The following is a 21117-nucleotide window of genomic DNA, read 5'->3' on the forward strand; positions in this document are numbered from 1 at the left end:
AATTTGAGATCTCAAGAGAAGGATTTAGTAGATAGAAATGCTTAGAAATAGGTTAATAAGTAAAAGATTATTGGGGCTGACCACAGAAGCATGAAAATGTCTAGATATGCTCCACAGTCAGAAAAAGCCACAAAAACTTTATCTACAGGGTTTTCCGTTTTCGGAGTTTCTTCAGCATGTGGGGAGAGAGCCTACCTGTCCAGGAACTAGAATTATCATCCATGTGAAGAATGTCATGCAGCATTTTTGTTATTTTTTAAGATAATGGGAAACCGTGATCTAATGCCAAGAGGAAGACTTCGGATGTAAAATCTGTATATATTGCATAGTTTAAAAGACTGAAAAAAAAAAAATACCCAAAAGCTTTTAGTGGGAATTGTTAGGATTGGGTGTCATTTTTATTTTCTCCTTTTCTGTATGTTTTCCTATAATATACATGAATTTATGATGGAAAATAAGTCGTTGAAAATAACATGGTGACGTCCATCTGTCCTTCTCATGCAGCCCCTGTCAGTGACTTGTGGGGACACGAATTTTGTCAGGTGCTGGTGGGGTGCGCCTGCCCTCTCACTGGGAACGTGGAGGTGTCCTCCCAGAGCAGGCCTGGCGCCCCCACAGTTTCTCTTACATAAGTGTGTTCTGCACTTGTCAGATCCCTCAGGGCAGGTTTTACCAAACTAATGGGGGATCCGAGGTCCTTGAAGCCCTGAAACGCTCTGGGCTAACTCGCCCGGAGCCCTCTGCATCTCTGCCCCACAGAAGATGAGGGGCTCGTGCCACTGCAGCCTTCTGCGTCTGGGGAAGAGATCGTCAGATTGGGAACCTCCAAGGGTTGCTTAGAGGCTTCTCTTCTCCGTTTGTCCCTCATGAAGCCAAGAAGGGGTCATTCTCCACACACCCCGGTGCCACCTGGCTCTGGGCTCCGCCACACGTACTGGGGAAGGAGCTTTGTGACATATTCTGGAGCTCCAGTGGGCCCCGCAGCGCCGGCCTCTTTCGGGGTTTGCTCCAGTGCTGTGTGCCAGGGCCCCCTGGGCTCATCCCTTCCCAGCTCTATGTTCATCACTTTGGTGGCTTAAGCTTGGCCATTGTGGGAACAGTCACACCACAGAAATAGGCAGACACTCCAGACCTGGGCTTTTTTTTTCTTTTTTTTTTCTTGGAGAACCCCAAATTATTTCGTATTAAATAAAATTCTGCCGGCACACCACTAGCTGTGCTTAAAACAACAACCGTTTCATGATCTCTCACGGTTTCTGTAGGACATGAAATGGAGAAGGGCTTGATTGGATGTTTCTGGGTTCCTCATGCAACTGAGCTAGCACATTCCCACGAAAGGAAGCCGGCCGTGCATTCCTATCCGCTCGGGGCACCCTGCGGGTGGCCCAGGTGTGAGAAGCTATTCTGCTGGTGGGAAGACATGCCACCTAACTTCTGATTTAGGGAAAATAAAAATGGGACAGCCTATGGCCAACAAAGGGCGTGTGCTCTGGATAGAGTAGAAGCACAATACATATTTGATATTTGACACAATTATTTATTATAGGATATATTTGTAGATTTAGGATCACGATCAGTATGTAGAGAGCCTAAAAGGCAATGTCTGGTGAACTCGGTGGATACCTGGCGTTTCACCCTGAGATGCATATGTAACCATCAGTGTGTGCGCGTGTGTGTGTGCATGTGTGTGTATGTGTGTGTGTACACCTAAAAGTTCACAGGAGTCACAAATATAATAAATATGGGTCCTATTGCTCCATTTAGTAGTTGGCCACCCAATGGCTCTACTCCAGAAGCCAATATCAACTAGTAACAGATTTTTATAAAAAGCAAATGAAGGAAGCCAGGAAATTAACCCCAAAAGGAAGAAGGCTGATCATCTATTGAAATGTTGGGCAGCAAAGCATACTCATTAAAAGGACGAGATTGAATTGTGACTGCCTGGGCCGGGAAGCTGGTTTTATCCCTCCTCAGGTGTTTGGCCATGGGTTAGTTATATAAACTCTAAGCGCCCCAGTTTCCCCATTTGGAGAATGTTGATGTCATATTGTTGTTATAAGGATTAAAAGTAATAACTCTTATGGTCCGTATTAGGATTTTGTTTAGTTGCTTATAACAAAAAGCAGAGGCTACAAACAAAAGAGAGTTATTTCTTTCAAAAGAACAGACTTAGGCAGTCCAGGCTGGTGTATTATTGCCCAGTGTCAGGGAGCCAAGCACCTTCTAAAGACTTGTTTTGCACCCCCATTTTCAACAAGTGGCTTCCGCTGCATGACTCAAGATAGTGTCTGGTGCTGTAGGCATCAGGCACTCACTGTGGCTGGCAGGAAGGAAGGAGAGAGAAACTAGAAGCGAAAGGCTCGTTCTGTACATCTCCCTGGCCAAAACCTAGTCCCGCGGCCACACCTGGGTGCCAAGGAGGCTGTGTGGTCTTTGTACGAGCTACACAACTCGATCAAAGCATCACAAAACCGCCCACAGAAGGTCGGTAACAAATGGGAGTGGCTACGTTCCGATAAAATTACATGTGGGCACTGAAATCTGAACTCTGTATAATCGTCTACAAATGTTTTTTTTCTTTTTTCACATAAACAGATTTATAAATCAGATAACGTCCTTGTTTCCTACTTTTTAGTTGGGGACATGTGATTATGCTGCGTCGCCATTCTTCTCCGTGCTCTCGGTGGTCTTCAAATCGCGTGGATGGCGGAAGACAAAGGGCATCACCTGGAGTCTCCTTTTCCGCGAGGAGACATGTCAGCCTGGTGCTCATGTCTCCGAGAAACGCCTGTGCAGAATCAGCCAAAGCCAGGGCAGGACAGAAGCTGGTTCGAAAGATAGAAAAATGGGAAAGTTCATTACGCCGGGCGGGCTCCAGATCGCATAACGACCTCCGACGTGCTTCCCACTCATTCGGCACACGCTGTGTTTACTGAGTGTCTACTATGTTCCAGAAGCATTAAAAGATTATAACAATGTAAATCGCGTTTTACAGAGAGGCTTTCTAGCATGCGTTTTGTGAAGTCGCAATTACGAAAATGAATACTAACTCCCTAAAGGCTTTAACTCTGAGAGCTCATCTTCTGAGAATTATCCAGAGCAAAATTGTCAGGCAAGTGAATGAATATTTATGTGCAGGGATGCTCAGGGAAGAGCTGTTTATAATACGATGGACTACTACGCAGCTGTGAAAAACAATGAGTTAGATAAATGCTTGTTAGTATGAAAAGGGGTTCAGGAAATGCTCTAAAGTGAAAATACAGTCACACAATACATATATCATGGTCCCAATTTTGTGAATTCCATTTCTGACGTATGAATAGACACATCCAGCTTATGCTATAGATATATAGAGCTTAGGAATAGAAAAAAATTTACAAATCTATCTACCCAGAAGGTGCTATGTCTGGGATTTCAATTGTAGATGAATTTATTTGTGTGTTTGTATTTCTCAATGTTTTCTACATTTGTTTACAACAAGACAGCTACCTGTAGAGCTAGAAATGAATTATTCTTAGAATGATTGTTTCGGGGTGCTTACTCTATGCCAGGCTCGGAGCTAAGTCCCTTACCTCTTGACTTTTTATTAAAATTCTATCAGACGATACTCATTTATATTTTATAATTTGTAATAAAGGTAGAAACAGTCTCGAGGCCTCCTCGCTTCGTTCTAGGGATTTGGAAGGCTCTCAAGGGCCAGCGCCCTGCGCCACGCCTCGCTGCCACTCTGGGAAGGAGACTCATGGGTGGAGACTCTGGCCCAAGTCCCCATTGCTCAGAAAAAGTGCTGAGGCCTGAAACTTCTTGGCCAGGGCAGAATTCCTGAGGCTCAACCACAGGGACGGGGTGAACGAATTCGGGCAGGAATTCTGTCTGTCTCCTTTGTTTTCAAAAGAAAGAGACACGACCTAAACCAGGCTGAGCTTAGTTCTATCTGGTTTTCTTCAAAGGCTGAGAGCAAAGACGAGCCGCTGCCGTTTAGTTATGTGGGACCGTCGGGGGTGGGGGTGGGACAGGGTTTCCAGGGGAGTGTGTGCTCCGCCCAGACCGAAGTCAATCGTCAGCGGGGCCTATGACTACACGGGGACGAGCTTAACAGATGTAAGCTCATCCGCGCGAGAGTTTCTGCTTGCAATTTACCCTTTGGAGCATGGCTAGAGCCCTGACTTGGGTCTTTCTAGCAGTCAGCAAATCACAGAATGACCAAAGGTGATAATAGGAACCAAATTCAGGCTCCAACCCTTCCTGCATGGCACCCTTTACCCCGGGACCAGCCTCTGCAGTGTGTGATGGTTGACGAAATCCTCAGCTTTCCAGCACTTTTTAAAAATTCTTTTTACCCCACTTCTTATAAACTGTAGCATCTGCTAGATTGGCAGCCAGAGAGCTTGGATGCGAGCCCTGCCCTGCCACATTCTGCCTTTGTGACCTTGAATTAAGTCACTAATTCTTCCCGGCCCTCAGTTTACCCATTTCAAAAATGAGGATTACACATTAGGTCGTGTTTTGATCTGTTGGCTGTTTATAGAAAATACAGGTCGGGGATGTAGGGCCCATCCTAGGGTTTCAGTCATCCTCCTTCCCACCAAGGTGTTGTGTCTGTTAAGGCCAACACACCGTTCGGATTTTTGCGATGCCAAAGCATCAGGATTAAAGCGAGACTCGGTTTTCAGCATTAGCGAGCTTGGCCAGGGTGTTTCTGTGGGCAGGAGCAAGGGGGGGCCTTCCCAAATCACACCACACAAGGGTCCCCTGACCTACATAAAGCAAGTCGGTACCCCTGGGGCCAGCCGATCGGAGCGCCTTGATCACGTGGCAGAATTAGGCATGGTTTATGGTGCTTTTCAGGGAGCCTGGTTCTCCAAAACCGGTGTGAATGTCCATTTCGTGAAAATCTATTCTAAAAGTTCCGAGCAGCTTCTGCTCCCCCAGCTCTCCCAGAGCGCCAGAGGCAGCTTCTGAGATCAGATGGCATAATTACCGATGAACTGAGGCTCTGGGGATGGCTTACAGCTTAATTAGCTCCCGTCCCTGCACAGGCTCCGGTTCTCGGCCTCGCGCGGTGCATGAGGCCCGCCTGCCAAGGAATTCCGAGCCGGAGCCTCCTGGCTTGTTAACACGCTGTCCTGGGTCCCACCTGGCACATCCAGGCTGCAGTCAGGCCCAGCCGAGGAGAGGGAGAGGCCTCCGTTGGGGCATCCGGCGCTGGCGGGGGGAGCTGCTTGTCTGAGCCAGCCCGGAGGTGAGGCGCACCCTGGAATGTGGAGTGGCGGCGGTGGCAGGGGCGTGCACCTGCCTGGCCCAGCCCAGGTCAGGCGACTTCGGGCTGCAGGTGTGTTTCCAGGGGCGTCTGGCAGGGCCAGGCACTGAAGACACCTGGCTTGTACACTAGGGGTAGGGAGAGGACGGGGGCGGAGAGATGGCTAGAGATAAGGGCTGTGATGGCCCCTGAGCGTGAGCCACCCTGGGCACAAGCCGGGGGCCCTAGAAAAGGCTTCGGGCTTGTGCAATGTCAGAAAGAACAACTGTTTAATTACAGCGGAGCGGCTCTCTCCACGAGGAGCACAAACCTCTGAGTCGATTTCTCGTCCTCATGACTCCCTCCTGGCTTCAGGGCTGGGCTGTCACTGAGTTCCTGGCTCCATGCTAAAGGGAACTCACTCCCCTCTCTCCTGGAGAGGCGGGAGCTAGGAGGACGGCTCTGGCTTGGAGGCAGAAAAAGACACGATTAGCTGAGCACTGATCCCTGCCCGGGAAGATAATGGAAGGAGAGGAAAGGGCTGCCTCCCTGCTCCGGATCGCCCCTCCGCCTCCAGCCAGGAGGGTCTGCATGGGGAGGGTCTGCACGGGCCCTCGACGGCCTGGGCTCACCCAGGACCCGGATCCCCTCCCTCAGAGACAGGGAGGGAAAAAAGCAAAACCGAAATGAATGCATGTCGAATGTAATGTCTACGAAGCATAACGTCACATCTAAAAGTCAGCCGATCCTCTAATGCTTACGTAAAAATGTGTTCAGCTATTAGCTAGGGACGAGTTTTAATCTGTTTGCCAGAGCAGGGAATGTCTTCCTCAAAAGCAAGTACCAGGGCTCACCAGGCCCGTGTGTGGACCTGCTCCACGCCCCAGAGAAACCAGGAGATGGAAGAAGCAGAAACCTATCCCATCACAGGAGGCTCACGTGCACCGCAGGCCCAGTGGCCTTAGAGGGACGCCCTGGGCCAGGGGCTGACGCCGACCTCCGGGGACACCTTGGTCAGAGGTAGCAACACACCTGCGAGGTTGGCGGGAAGGCCCAGGAGGCCCGTGCTGCAGGCCTGGGGTTTTTTCCTTAAGGAAAGCAGACAAAGCGGGAGGGGCGGAGAGGTGACTGCCTCAATGTCCTCTTGTCTCAGAGCGGTAATTCTCTGCCCTGCCTGCCAGCCCCGCACTGAGAAGCCCCTCGCGCCTCCTCTGACCCAGGCTGCGGCTTTGTTTCGTCGTTATGGGAGAAGCCGCTGTGCGCGGGGCGAGGCCAGAGTGACTCCGGACTCTCGCTGTGTTTCGATTTTAAACGGGCATTGGCTGGATGGCAACCACGTGCCCGGCAGGGGCGTTTTTCTGAGGTGCTCGGAAGCCGGCAGGGGAGACCATTAAAGCAGCACAGAGCGGGAAATGCGCAGGGTCACGCGAGGCCAGGAGAACGTGACAATCGTCCTAGCTGAAGGCGCGGAGACCTCACAGGGAAGACGGCTGCTGGGCTGGGCCTCTGATGATGAGGGGTGCCCCTGGGGTCAGGCTGAGAGGGGGTGGGAAGTGGAGGTCTGGCCCTGGGGCGTGGGGCAGGGACTCGGGCTGGAGAGAAGGCACCCCGCATGCTGCCCCAGGCGACGGGAGGGGACCACCCTGCCGAGTTGCTCCAGAAAAAATCCAGCAAGGCAACATTTTTTTGGTCTCTGTGGGGCAGGGGAGGAGCTGGGAGGGGGAGAAGGGAAGCGGGGGGCCTCTTCCACGGACTATTTTTCAGCGACAGCATCACTACCGGGCAGCCTCAGCCATGAACACCTCTGCCCTTCCGCTGTGCCCAGGCTCCCTTTGTAGCATTTTGCCTATAAACCGGAGATGTTTCCATTAAAACTCTAGCTGGATGTGGACGGAGATGCTGAGGCAGCCGGAATTCCCCCGGGCACTGCTACTACTCAAGGTGCAGCCCAGTGAGGGTGGCCTCAGCCTCCCCTGGGAGCCTGTTAGAAACGCAGAACCTCAAGGCCTGCCCCAGACCCACCCGATCAGATTTCCTAGCTCCCCAGAGCCTTGGGCCTGTCTGAGGGTTTCCGGACCAAGACTGGCCACTGCTCGGGTGGGCAATGTGACCTCAAGGATGGACCCTTCCACTCCCAGGCTCAGGCAGGATTCTCTCTGGGTGCCCAGCAAGGCTTCGGCTTTGGGTTTCAATATTCCAGGCGGCAGGCCAGCCAGAAGGGGCTCGGTCACCCCCAGGCACACGGTGTAAGGCACACAGTCAAGAATCAAAAACCACCCAAGAGTGCAGGTGAGCTCACGGCGACTCCAGAGCAGCCGTAACTCCTGCTGCGACAAGTTCATGTGTTTCGCTGAGGAGGCAGCCCGCTCAGGTGGAGTCCTGCGCCCGTACCTGTCGGCACCTACATTATCCGTGATTATGTGGATTTTCTTTCCGTTTGGCCCCAGAGCGGGAGCCGCCACACAGAGTGTCGGGGAGCGAAGCCGCCGGCCTCGCACTGGGAGGGCGCAGCACCCACAGATGTGGAGACTCGCCGGCGCAAGGGGTGTGCGCGCGTGTGTGCACGTGCGTGTGCACGCGGGGGCCGGGCGGCTGAACCGTGAGCACCTTGTTGAACCAGGGGCTCAACTCCCAGAGAAGCTCTCTGCAGGTCACGGCGTGAGCAAGGCTTCTCGTCACGTTCGGGGCCTTGAGCATTCGAAAATAATAAAAAGGAAAAGTTGCGAATTAAAATTTATGGTCGAGCCTGCCTGTCTGGGAGGAGCTGGCTTCGCGGGCACCGCTGACGCCAGCCGGGCTGCAGGGGCTGGGGGAAATTGGACACCGGGGTCCCTGGGGGGGGGGTGCGGGGGGCCGGCGACTCTCCCACAACACAGCAGTGTGGTGGCCGCTGCTGGCCGGCGGCTCCCAGCTCCGGCTGCACACCGGACGCTGCTGGCGGAGCATTTGAAAATGCCGATGCCCGGGCCACACCACGGACCCAGCCGATCCGAATCTCCCAAGGTGCAGCCCAGTCACTGGCGTGCCTTGGAGGCTCTGCAGGTGACTTTAATGTGACGCCAGGGCCGAGAACCAGCAGAGACTCCAGAGCTGGAGGAGAGGGGAGGGGCTGACCCTGCCCCCAGGTCGTCCCCTCTGCTGGGAGGGGCAGGAATTGCCTCAGTGGGTGCAGAAGGGCCAATGTGAGCATCCAGCCCTCTGGGAGTTTTATCCACCTACAGAGCGCCCCAAACAGACAGGCAGGTGAGTCTGACAGACTCGTCTTCAGGGACGCGGCACAGTCCAGCAGCCATCCCGCCCCTTCTTGCCTCTAAGCGGCAAGAACGATTCCGATTTCCAGCGCCTTCAAAGAACTTATTTTAACCTGTGTGTAAGTTCCCTATCGATGATGTAACCAATTACCGCGAAGGGCGTGGCTCGAAACCACAGCAAGTCACCTTACAGTTCTGTGGGTTAGAGACCCAGCATGGGCGTCCAGGCTAGAATCGGGTGTCCCAGGGCCACGTGCCACCTGGAAGCTGCAGGGGACCATCCGCTTCCCTGGCTTTTCCAGCTTCGGGAGGCCCCTGCACTTGTTGATCCGTGGTCCCTTCTTTAAATCACTCTGCTCCCCGCTTGTCTCACATCTCCTCTGACTCTGGCCCTCTGGCGTCCCGTGTCTAACACCCCTCGTGATTCCACTGGCCCCTCACCCTGTGATTCCACTAACCTTCCCCCCCGAAGGTCCCTAGCTTAATCATAGCTGCAAAACCCCCTTTTGCCACGGAAGATTGCAGTTGTAGGTTCTGGGGATGAGGATGTGGACATCTCTGTTGGTGGCGGGGGGAGGGGCGTTATTCCATCTCCCACACCCCGGCACCAGCCGCGTGAGTCGGATGTGCACGGTTACACCTGTTCGGCGGATGAGAAAACTGACGCCTAGCCGGAGAGAGGCGGCTCCAAGATGGTAACGGCGAGACCACATTCTCCTCACTCCCCACCTTACCGACACCGCGCCCAGGAGCCGCCTCTCAGGATCGCTCCCCACCCCGTTCCTCCAGCCACGGGTCTCCCTCCCCTCCCCACGAAGCCCGAGGTGACCCCTGCCCTTCCGCGGGGTCGGTTATCCCCACACTCTCGTGTCGGACAGCGTCATGGGCACCCAGGGGTGTCACGGTGTAATCCACGGCTGTCACCACGTCAGGCGTGTGTCCCAGGGTGGCCCAGGGAGCCAGCTCTTTCTCTGGATTGGCGCCCATGGGCTTCTTGGACCCCCTTGACTGGGTCATTCCACCACAGATAACGCCACACGCCTCTCCTTGTGGCGCTGGTCAGAATTCCATCATCGTTTATGTACTTCCCTGACTGATACTGATCTTACTCTCAGCTGTAAACGCTATGAGGTCGGAAAACAAACTCGTTTTTTGCTCACCAGCACCTTGTGGAATACATAGCATTTAGGGGATATTTTATAAAAATCTGTCGAATGAAAAAATATTTTTTAGCAATCTAATACTTACAGCTTGGAAGCAACTACTACTTTGCCTTCTAGAAGCTCTAGGCGACTACGTTGATATTCCCATCTACTGCCTTCCCTTGTAGGAGGACTACACATCCCATTCATTGACGTGTGACCACAGGGGACAATTCCCTGCCCCAGTTCCATGCTTGGCCATGTGACTTGCTTTGGCCAATGAACAGGAATGGATATGAGAGAAGCCATGGCTGGGAAGCTTTAAGAGCCTCTCTCGCTCTTTTCCCTCCACTGTGAAAACACAATGTCTCACCTATAGGCTTCGCCTTCGGCACATGCCCCTGGGTGAGAAGATGCACAAGGTAGAGCCACAGAGGCCACCTTGCAGCTCCCGACACGAGAGCGAGATTGAAGCTGCCGTTGCTGTAAGACGATAAGATTTGGGGATTTTCGTTACTGCGGCATAACTTAACAAACTCTGACAGATGCGGAAGTCTTTCCTGGACATCCCAGGGCACTTCCGACTCTCCTTCCTCCCAAATGAAGACCACGGTTCTGCTACCTACAAGCTATGTATTCTTGAGAACATCACAGAAGAACTAGCTTATCATTTGACACTTGACCTCTGTTCTTAATAAGATACATTTGCACGTGGCAGTAAGATACCAGGGAAATCACTCCAATTTTGAGCCAAACAACTATGTATTCTTGGGCCAGTTTTAAAAATCTCTCTTCCGATTTATAAAAGTCTTCTTATCTGTAAAAGGAAGATGTATTGGGGTGTATCTTGGAGCTCACAGTAGGTGCTCGACAAGCACGTCCTTTCCTTTCCCATGCCTTCTTGATCAGATTGAGTCATTTGAGCTGCACTCCTTCTCACCTCACACGACCTGAGTTGGGGTGCTTCTGCAGGGGGTGGTGACAAAATCCTTGGATAAAATCCCATAGAGGTGTATGCAGATGTTCAGAGCAGCACTATTCACGACTGTCCAAAAGCAGAAACGACCAAGTTTCCATGAAATGATGAATAGATAAATACAATACGGCATGTCCATGCAAAGCGGTGTCATTTAGTCAAAAGAAGGAACAAAATACCGATTCATGCTACGACACGGACGAACCTTGAAAACATTATGATAAACAAGAGAAGAGAGTCACGAGTGGTCACATATTATATGCTTCTATTTATATTAAATGCCCTGAATAGCTAAGTCCTTAGAGACAGGAAGTTGATCATTGATTGTCTAATCTACTGAGAGGATGGAGGAGAAAGAGGGGTTCGGGGCGGGGGGCGGTGACAGCTAGCGGGTGCAGGGTTTTTGTAGGGTGACAAAGATGTTTTGAAGTTAGATAGAGGTAGTGGTCGTACCAACTTTGTAAACATACTGAAGAACTCCAAATTGTGTACTTTAAAGGGATGAATGATATGGTGAACGTGTCTTAATATTTGACAGGAAAAAAAAAGGAGCCCGTGGAGGGATACAGAAGGACAAGTCCTGGCTCAGGCAGAGGGCTATGGCCACGTTCCTCTTTTTCCTCAGCCCTCACGGTGTTATCTTGCTTTGGTCTCATAAATCCCCCTTCCCTTCTGCTGATGCCGCCTGCCAGGCAAGGGGAACATTCTCTTATTGCTTAGCTCGAAAGGAATGGTTGAGATTTTCAAAGAGCACTTTTTCAAAAACTTAAAAAGGGGTGGAGGGGGAATAAAAAACATTCGATGGTCAAAATACGATGGCATTAAAGATGGGGTTCCTTACTCTAAAAAGCCACAATACAGGCCAACTCATGGGTCTTGAGACCTTCCTACCCACTTAGCACCACCCAGGAAAACCGGCCAGGAGTCCCCTTCGAAAGGGTTAAACATCCCTCTATCCCTCCTTCCCTGCCACGCTGGGCCTGGCCCTGGATGGTCACAATATGGTGGGAGTGGCTGGCAATTAGGTTGTTGGTCCTCTCGGTAAAGAAGGCCACCTCCTGCTCCTCCAGAGCCAGGGACCAAGGCCCTGGTGGGTGGGTGGGAGAGGGCACACAGAGACCCTCAGCAATTCCTTCCACACCACCCCTTGCAGAAAGGGAGGCTGTTTCTTCACAGTGCTCCACAAACACTTGTCGATCGACCTATCACTCAGGGCCCAGAAAATTATAACGTATAACGTCCCCCTGTATAGGTCCCTCCTCCCATGTTCAATCCATAGATTCAGAGATGACCAGTCTGTCTAGTTGTTAGGGTGTCTTAGCAAAATGAAGACACATAATTATTCTTTCCTGCTTTTGCTTGTGGATTCTTAGATATTAAGATGGACTAATCGCTTGCCAAGCCAAATCCCTGTGTGTTATAGATCTGTCTGGCCGTGCTGGCCATGGCTACAAGCCAACTTGAGCCGACTGACTGGAAGAAACCCACATGCAGAAGGCAGTGGGCTCCACCAGGAGCAGTTACCACCACCGGGGGTGTGGGTGGGGTTTCTTTACTTTGCCAGTCTCCACTTACCTCTAAGGGGGTGCTGGCGTCATCCAGAGAGTTCAGAATATGGGAACATGACTTGTCTCTTTCTTCAGAGCTTTAGAAGCTTATTTACAAAGCCCTCCAGTATCTGGGTTGAAAGGCTCACCAGCAAATCTAAGATATACTCAAAACGATCCCGGCCCCAGTCAATATTTATAACCCGGGGCTTCAGCTCAGGTGGCATTATGAGACTATTTGAGCTCCACTTAACTCCTGTACATTGATCATCTGTAGGAGACCTTTTGCCTGCTGGCCCTCCTCTTTATTATACTGCACAATTGGGAATACACTTGACTTTCAAAGGCTCAACTTGTGCCATTCAAAGAAAAAATGTCCACCTCATTTTTAAGCCCTATCTTGTTCCCCTGCAGTCTGAATAAACATTACTCAATAGCTGAAGTTACTTAAGCATCAATCATTTCCACTTCAAGGAGAAGGTAAAGGGAACAAAGATGTAGCAGCACAAAAAGATTGAAATTTAACCTTCACCGCTGGGTGCTTTCCAGGCTTGTTCAGATTAGCCCTTCAGAAAGAAGCCCCAGAGAACTGACGTTACCTTGAGTTCACTGGGATTCTCTTTCTCTCAAGGATTACACTCGAGCATGAAGCCCCAGGCAGGTGGTAAACTGGGCTGGTGTGTGAGTGTTTGCTCTCTCTCTCTCTCCTCTTTGGAGCAATTTTCACAAATGTTGACATTCCTGTTCTCTTTGATGCACCTCCCTTGGATGGGTTTCTGACCTAGCGTTCTACCATCTCTTCCTCCGATACAGCTCGTAGTCCATGAGCTTCTGGGTCCCTCTCCTCCTTCTCCCTTCCTTTTCCTTTACCTACTCTCTAATAATAATAATAATAATAATAAAATCATCCTCTAAGAAAACCAGCCCCTGAGATCTCCACTTCCTCTAATCTCACTGAGTGATGCCCCTGTTTGGCTCTGAGATACTGAAGTCCCACTATGCGGGGCAGGGGACAGTGGTTTTCCAGATGTGGCCTCAGACCACCTGTACTCAACTCACCTGGATCTTGTTGGTCAGAGATTCCCCAAACCTCACACATCTCCTGAACTGGACTCTGGGGAGTGGGCCAGAAAATCTGTATGTTTAACAAGTTCCCCAGCAAGCCTTCCTCCCAGTGAAGTTGGGGTCCACTATTTTTCAGGGGGGGGGGGAGCATGGTTCTGAAGTAAGAAAAACCCTGGCCGGATCTCGTGCTTTGCTCTTTGCTAATGGCATGGCTTTGTGACAACTTTAGCGAGATATAACACACATGCATGCGATTCTCCCATCGCATCGTAGGTACAGTTCATTGGTTTCTAGCAAACTCACAGAGTTGTGCAGTCATCACTACAACCAATTTTGGAACTTTTTATTACCCCGAAAGAGAAACCTCATATCCATTAGCACTTACTCCCATTTGCCCTTCACCCCTCGGTCCTCAGCAAACCCTAATCTGCTTTCTCTCTCCATGGATTTGTCTATTTTAGGTATTTCGTATCGACGGACTCATACTATAGGTGGCCTTTTGTGACTGGCTTCTTTTACTTAGCAGGATGTCGCTGAGTTTCGCCCACGTTGTAGCATGAGCTTCATTCTTTTTTGTGACCGAGTGATACTCCACTGTGTGGACGTGCTCTCTCTTATTTAGCCATTCATCTGTCAGCGGGCATTTAAGTCGGTTCCATTTTGGAGCTCTATGAATAAGGCCATTGTGAACATCTGTGCATCAACTTTCGCATGAACACACACTTACATTTCTCTCGAACATATACCTGAGTGGAACTGCTGGGTCATATGGTAACTCCATGCGCGCCGTTCTGAGGACCTGCCAGACTGTTTTCCAAAGTAGCTGCACCATTTTACATTAATTGTGAAGGTTGCAATTTCTCCACATTCTTGCCAATACTTGCTTTGTCCATCTTTTATTATTATTATTATTATCATTATTATTATTATTAATTACCATTTCATTGGTACGAAGAGGGTCCATTGTGGTTTTGATTTGCATCTCTCTAATGGAAAATGCTTTTGCGCATCTTCCCATGCCCTTATTGGCCATGCGTGTATCTTTGGAGTAGCTGCATGATTGGGGAAGGTATGTAATCCCGAGCTTCACTTTCTTGCCTGTAAAGTGGAAGTAACTGGAAGGTAATTAAATGCGGTAATGAAGCTGGAGTCCCTGATGGGAATGCACCAAGCACTCAAAAAGGCTCACCTCTCCCCGCCTGCGACTGGCTGTCAACCTAGCTGGGCTGGATCCGGGATTCCCAGAATTCCCCGTCCCGTGTAGCTCTGGGTTCAGACGGGCCTCAGGAGATGCCGTGGGAAACTGGGAAGGCGCAGAGGCCCGGCAGCCCTTCTGTGCTCCGAGGGCTGGGGCGGCTCACGAATGTGGCCGCTGAGCTGCTGCCTCCCTCTGCTGGGGAGACGCAGCACCCCCCCCCCCCCCGCCCCCAGCAGCTCGGCAGCTCCCGCTGGGTCTCTTCCTTCACCTTCTCCGATGCCTGGGCCTGTGACTTCTGTGGCACAGGGCACATTTTCTCCAGCAGGTCACCCACGTCATCAGAGTTGCATGGAACACAGGCTTGGCTTCCAGTCCCTGTGGCAGACTCCGGCTGATCTGCGCTCTCCTCAACCTCGTATCCGGCTTTCTCTGCTCGCTGCCGGGCTGGCTGACCTAGTCGCTTCAGACCCAACACCAGAGAGGGCAGGCTTGCCGCGAATTTTCCACCGGCTTCCGGGATTGTGTAAGTCCCAATCCTTCTAATAAATCCCTGATTCCCTACCGCTCAGTGTGATCCTACTTCTCTAAGTGAATCCCGTGCAAGTCACGGTGGCTCGCCTTCTACAGAAACCAGGCCCTGGGACTCGTGAAGTGTGGCCTTCCCAGAGGACGCAAATGTGGTCGCCTGGAGTTCTTCCCAGACCAGTAACCCTAGGTCTCCCCGGGCAGAGGGGAGCAGAGGGAGCCGCCGCCTTCCTCTTCTGCGTTAGTTCCCTGTTGCTGCTGTAAGAAATCACCGTAGACCGCCTGGCTTAAACTCACGCAGATTTATCATCTTACGGTTCTAGAGGTCATAAGTCCGAACTGAGTCTCACTGGGTGAAAGTCGCGGAGTCCTCAGGGCTGCGCTCCTCTTGGAGGTTCTAGAGGAGGGTCTGTTTCTCTGCTTTTCCCGGCTTCTAGAGGCCACCAGCATCCTTGGCTTATGGTCTATTTCTCCATCTTCCACCATCTTCAATGGAGTAGCATCTTCGAGTCTCCTCTCTCTCTCTCTCTCTCTCTCTCCACCTCTCTCCATCTCCCTTCCTCTCTCTTTCTCTTTCTCTCTCCCTCTCTCTCAGTGACCCTCTTGTCCCCCTCTTCTAAGGACTTTGTAATTATTTTACACCAATCCAGACAGTCCAGGATAACCTCCCCATCTCGAGACCCTTAACCACATCTGCAAAGTCCCTTTTGCCATGTGAGGTAATATATTCACAGGTTCTGAGGGTGGGACTTGCATGTCTTCGGGGCTATCCCTCTGCCAACCACCCCTCCAGATCCACTCTCCTTGCCTCCCCCATGGTCCCTGCTCAGGGCCCTGGGAGACTGACCCGTACGAGCTGTGTCTAGTGGCTCCCTTGCACCCTTGCTTCTGGTAGACTTCAACCAAAGGGAAGCACCAGCCAAGATCAGCGAACAGAGAAGGGTGCCTGGCTCCCTCCCCAGCGTGGCGGGGTGCTATGATGGATGCATCTCTCTACCAAAGGACACAGCACTGACGGTCAGTCCTCCTGCACAGCCCCGACTCCCCTTGTTCCATTCCTTATGCTGTCCCCAGGCTTAGGGATGGCCACAGCGCCCCTGCCTGCCTGGCCCCAAGGTCCTGCATCATTTCCCGGTGGTTTCCTTTAACTCTGCACACACCTCTGGAATAGTTCCTGTCTGACATAAACATAACTGCTTCAACCATAACACTTTTAGGGCATAACATAGGGGTACGTCTTCGCGATCCTAGATTTATCAATGGATTCCCGGATATGACCAAAAAGAGGAAGCACAACCGACAAAAGAAAAAATAGATAAACTGGATTTCGTCGAAGTTAAAACCTTTTTTCCATCAAAGAACCCTAGCGAGAAAGTGAGAAGACAACCTACGGAGTGGAATAAAATATGTGCACGTCATATATCTAGGAGTCGAATATCCAGAATGCGCAAAAAAGTCTCACACCCCAATCATGAAAAGACAAACCACCCCGCTAACAAACGCGGCAAAAAGCAAATAGGCATTTCTCCGAAGAAGATAAACAAGTGACCAACAAGCCCATGAAAAGATGCTCGACGTCCGCAGTTGGTAGAAAGATGCGCATCGGAACACGGTGAGATGCCCCTTCGCACGGAACTGAGTCCCCCGACTCTGCCTATCCCACCAGGTGCCCTCACCTCCCCGCTGGACCCTGAACCTCAGCCCGTCCCACCCATTACACAAGCAACCGCTACGTACTTCCGGCAGCCTCCTTCCTGTCAAAGCGCATCTTCTGGAAATGCAAATGCGCTCTCTGCCAAGGCAGGTCGGTTCATTTCAGCAGAAACATGGCATGGAGACTAGAGCAGGTGGTTTGAGGCACAGGTTCCAGAAGTTTCCTAAGCAACACTGGAGACAGGCCTGAGGCCACCCTGGGCTGATCTGATACCTCTGCTGGGAAGCTGAGGGCAGTCTGTTCTGCGTTCTTTTTCAGGGCTGGGAGCAAGTAACCAAGTGATCTCACACTGTCCCAGGCAACCTGACCAAACAAAAGATTATTTTGCTAGAGATGAGGCCTGGGCAGAAGGTCAGGAGGCAGCGTCGGTCTCGTCTGAGTCACATGGGACCCTTCGCCAGGCCAGCTTCTTCTACTCTCTCTCCCCGCCTCGAGGACACCAGGCCCTTCCTGGCAGGTGACCCAGGTAGAGGCCCTGGCTGCAGCCTGTCATGGCTCCCCAGGCAGTGCCTTCTCGGTCTCCCCTCCTTCCTGATCCGCACCCTCGGGGCGGCCAGTAACAGCCTCTCTCTTTCCCCAGGCTGCAGGCGAGGCCAGCCTCCCCCGGTTTATAACGCGCACGTCCTTCCCGCCACTCCAGTCCGGCCCCCACGTTTCTCCCTCCGTGTCGTTTCTGACCTCGGGCGGTCGCATTTCTGTTCCCTTGCTCCCTGGCTACGAGGGGCAACCCCTCTGTTCATTACCCGTGGATCCGCCCCACCGACTTCGCTATGCGAGCAGAGAACACCTGCTTGTGGGCGCTCCTGCGGCCGCTCATTCACGCCTGCTGCAGAGAGCAGGCCACACGGAGGAGCCGGCGGTTCGTTGTCCAGAACCATTCGTCACGGTGGGACCCGAAGTTCAATGTTTCCACCAGCCGGGCCGTTTCTCAATGTGCCGGATCGGGGGGAGGTGCGGTGGGGGGAGTTCACTGCGCATGCCTAGAGAGGCCTCCAATTTATGGAGCTTGAAGATCAAAACAAGGTCAGAAGGAATACGGGCTGACCCACTGTGAGTCCAAATGGATTTTAACTGAAATGGGTGGGGAACGTGGAGATCATAGAAAGTGGAATTTCAGATTTAGCGTCTATGTTCCATCTCCTAAAAATAGGCAGCCTCCTGGGTTTTGATCTTGGCTTTCTCTCTGCGCTGTCTTTTTTTTTTTTTTTGAACTCTGCGTGCAGATGCTTCCGTGCAAAATTTCTACCTGACTGCTACGAATTCTCCACTCGGAGTCGCAGCACCCTTCAAATGCGGCGTTTCTCTAACCGACTCCGTCCGTCCATGCTCTCATCACCGCCATCTCCAAACTTCCCTGCATCCTGACTTCCCCACGCCTTCCATGGCCCGGCTGAGCATAACCCCTAGTTGTCCACCAGCCCCCACGGATCTCTGCTTCTCGGTTCCCCCTGCTCCAGTCTACCCGCGTCCTGAAGTCCAAATTCTCTGAAGCCCAGCTCCGCGCCACCGGGCTACAAACCGCCCATTTATTATCTTGAAAACTCCGTTTCATTCGTTCTGCGTCCGCTATTTCTTGAATATCATGTGCTGGGCATCGCGTTAGGGGCCGGGACTCTTGGGCTCGTGATGTGACGTGGGGTGCTGTGCTACGGGGCGGGAAGTGCTGTGCTCTGGGCCACACGCAAGGAAGCCGACCCCAGCCTCCGTGGGTCAGGGGAGGCCCCTGGCCCGTACAGGTGCAAATCCAGATTCTGTGGCTAGGACCAAAGCTTGTTCTTACCTGGCCTAAATTTCCTTTCCTGACCTCTAGATGCCTCACCTGCTCCACGAAGCACCCGCAAAGGGTCCCTGTGTCTTCCACACAGCCTGGCACCCTCCTGGTTTTATATATTTTTCTGTCCATTTTCCTTCTCCCTGGGTTATCCTCGCTTCTCACTTTTACATGTCAAATTACTACTGAGTCTTTAAGAGCCATAGAAACGCCACCCCCTCCCGGAAGCCTTTCCTAGTTTCCAGACTCACACAAAACCTTGCTCTTTGCTGCCCTGTGTGTTTGCACATGGAATACTGGGGTGGCCTGTGTGCATCTTTGTGCCATTGAACTCAGGGGGCAGGCGCCATATTTTGTTCATTTTTGAGATTCCCCAAAGGACCTCCCTAATGTAATGCCCTACACTGAGGTGAAGGTAAAGATAATCGAGAAAGAGGCCCAAGAGGATGTTTTGTCCCCGCTACACAGAAACACGAATGGACCACACCTGGATGGTTCTGTGTGTACCGCTTCCGTGAACAGAAAGCTTCTGTCGACTCATCTGCTCCAGCACTGGTCCAGGAAAAGGTCAAGGGCAAAGCACATCCATCCATGTGTGCCGGGGGCCTCAGCCTGCACCTTGTAGGTCCACACTAAACCTTCCCCGGCCTTGACCAAGAGCAAATACTACTGACTCTTTTCCCTTTACCGTACACAATCTTCCAGTGTGCTCACCTTGAGACCGAATGGAAGCTTTCACAAATAGAATCGCATCTTTTCTCACACATTTGGTGAAGGAGGACTTGCTTTTTATTCTGGGCTCGTTGCTCTCTGCCATCTTTTTAAATCCATCCTTTGCTGCTTCTCAACCCATGGGCAAACCTTCCCTCCTGACCCAGGTCTGTTTGAACTGGCCGTCAGCCCAGTCCGTATGACCTTCCTTCCCATCTCTCCTCTTGCACTTGGGCCCCTCACCTTGGCTTTGCTTTGGAGAAAGTTGAAAAGGTTGATTTCCTCCACCCCCTTTAATCATATTCCGTTATCTGCATCAGCATTTTTATTTTGCATTGTTAAGACATCCTGCCTTGAATTCTGCCTTTGTTTGGGGGAGGGGAGAGAGTTGGCACAAAGATTGTTGATGATGGCTAGATTTTATTAAGTGTGATGGTCCTGGTTTAGACATGCAGTTTGTCAAGCTGGGGGCTGGGGGTGGGGGATGGGGAGAAGGACACAAAATACCATAAAGTCACAGTGCAAAATATTTTTCAAGGAGACATCAAAGCCTTTTTTCCATGATGTCTTGCCTTGACCCCATTTTACTCTGGCAAAACACAAACTCAAATTAAAATAAAAATACCAGGCTGGCTCCATTTAGCCAGTTGGGCTGCTGGGCTAAGTGACCGATTTTATTAAAGTCACCAAACGCAAACATTCCAAGATTTATTTTCCTTGCTTATAATTTCTCTGCCTTTCCACTGGTGGGCTGTTTATTCCTAATAATTTAGTAGGAAAAAACATTCGCTCATACCAGTGGAGGTCTTATATGCCAAGCTGCAAGCCAGAACGCACTTTATTGCAGAATAAAACCCCTGGAAAACAGGCTCCAGGAGGCCACGCTGACGGCAAGTTTACAAGCATAGCACAATTGACGCCATTATAATTAGTTCCCCCCAAAAGTCTTATTTTTGGGGGCAGAGATCTGCATCTTTCTCTTTGCGCATGAATATCTCCGGACTAGAGCAAAAACATTATGGAGGGTGAGTCATAGACCGGCTTTGTGCTTTAAAGAGTAACGCAGATCCTATAAATCTAGCCCACATTCTTTTACTGGGAATGACTGACTTTTATGAAAACCAAGGATTGTAAATCAGAAACCTAAATAGCTTGCTTTGCAGCAGATAAACACAGATTTATGTAGTGGCTGAGCCCTACCTTAACCCTTTCATGGAGCCAAACGGAACCCAGGGCGGGGGTTATGCGTGCAGTGAGGCCGCTTAGATCACCACTGGTATTTCTTTTTCAAAGGCGGAGGGTAGAGAGGAGACAAGCCCCATGTCCATCTCTAGCAGACGGAGGCAGGGGACCCAAGGAGCATGTCTTTCTGTGGCCACGCGTGCTCAATGCTAACCCCTCTCGCTGGATGCACATTGAGCGGCCAGGAGTCGGCCCCCCCGTTATGCCAGACAGTCTCCAGTTTGCTGTGCACACACACAGAGCTAACTTAGAAGGGGTGTTTGTGTGGGTGCTTGGCTGTGAGCCAGCTCCCGCCCAGGCTTCTCATCCTTACAGGTGCGACCTCTGGTGAGGCACCAAATCTCCCTGGACCTCACCCTTCTCGCCTGCAAAATGGTGCATCTGGCATGTTGTGAAGATGAAACAGAACAATTGCATAAGCCGGTTAGAACAAGGCTGGCTCTGGATAAGCGCTCAATGCGGTGCCCAGCCTTGCGGTTCCTACCAGCCCCCCTGCTTACCCAGACCAGGCTTCTCAACCTGTAGTGTGGGCACCCGTCACCAGGGAATCTAATGAAAGGGCAGGCTCCGGTCCAGTGTGCCTGAGAGTCTGCATTTCTAACCAGCGCGCAGGGGACGCTGATGCTGGATACGGCAGGTGCAGAACACGGAATGTGCCCACCGCGCCTACATCCGTTCTCATTCGACTCTCATCACAGCACCTGGCCATGGGGACAGGTCGAGCGTTATTCTTGTG

The 21117-nt window shown here is 51.5% G+C and overlaps 1 long non-coding RNA gene across 2 annotated transcripts; it reads right to left on the minus strand.

Moving 5' to 3' along the window:
• Positions 1-544: 544 nt before the first annotated feature.
• On the minus strand, positions 545-19668 carry LOC118604006. Of its 2 annotated transcripts, none has more exons than XR_004951600.1 (3): positions 19143-19668; positions 16681-16960; positions 545-2825 (listed from the first exon to the last, which is right to left on the minus strand). It is a non-coding gene; the product is annotated as an uncharacterized LOC118604006 (long non-coding RNA). The 2 variants fall into 2 exon arrangements; XR_004951601.1 differs by lacking the exon at positions 19143-19668 and adding an exon at positions 17401-17519.
• Positions 19669-21117: the final 1449 nt, after the last annotated feature.

Source organism: Rousettus aegyptiacus, unplaced genomic scaffold, assembly GCF_014176215.1.
Source record: "Rousettus aegyptiacus isolate mRouAeg1 unplaced genomic scaffold, mRouAeg1.p scaffold_m13_p_6, whole genome shotgun sequence".
NCBI classification, from domain to species: domain Eukaryota; kingdom Metazoa; phylum Chordata; class Mammalia; order Chiroptera; family Pteropodidae; genus Rousettus; species Rousettus aegyptiacus.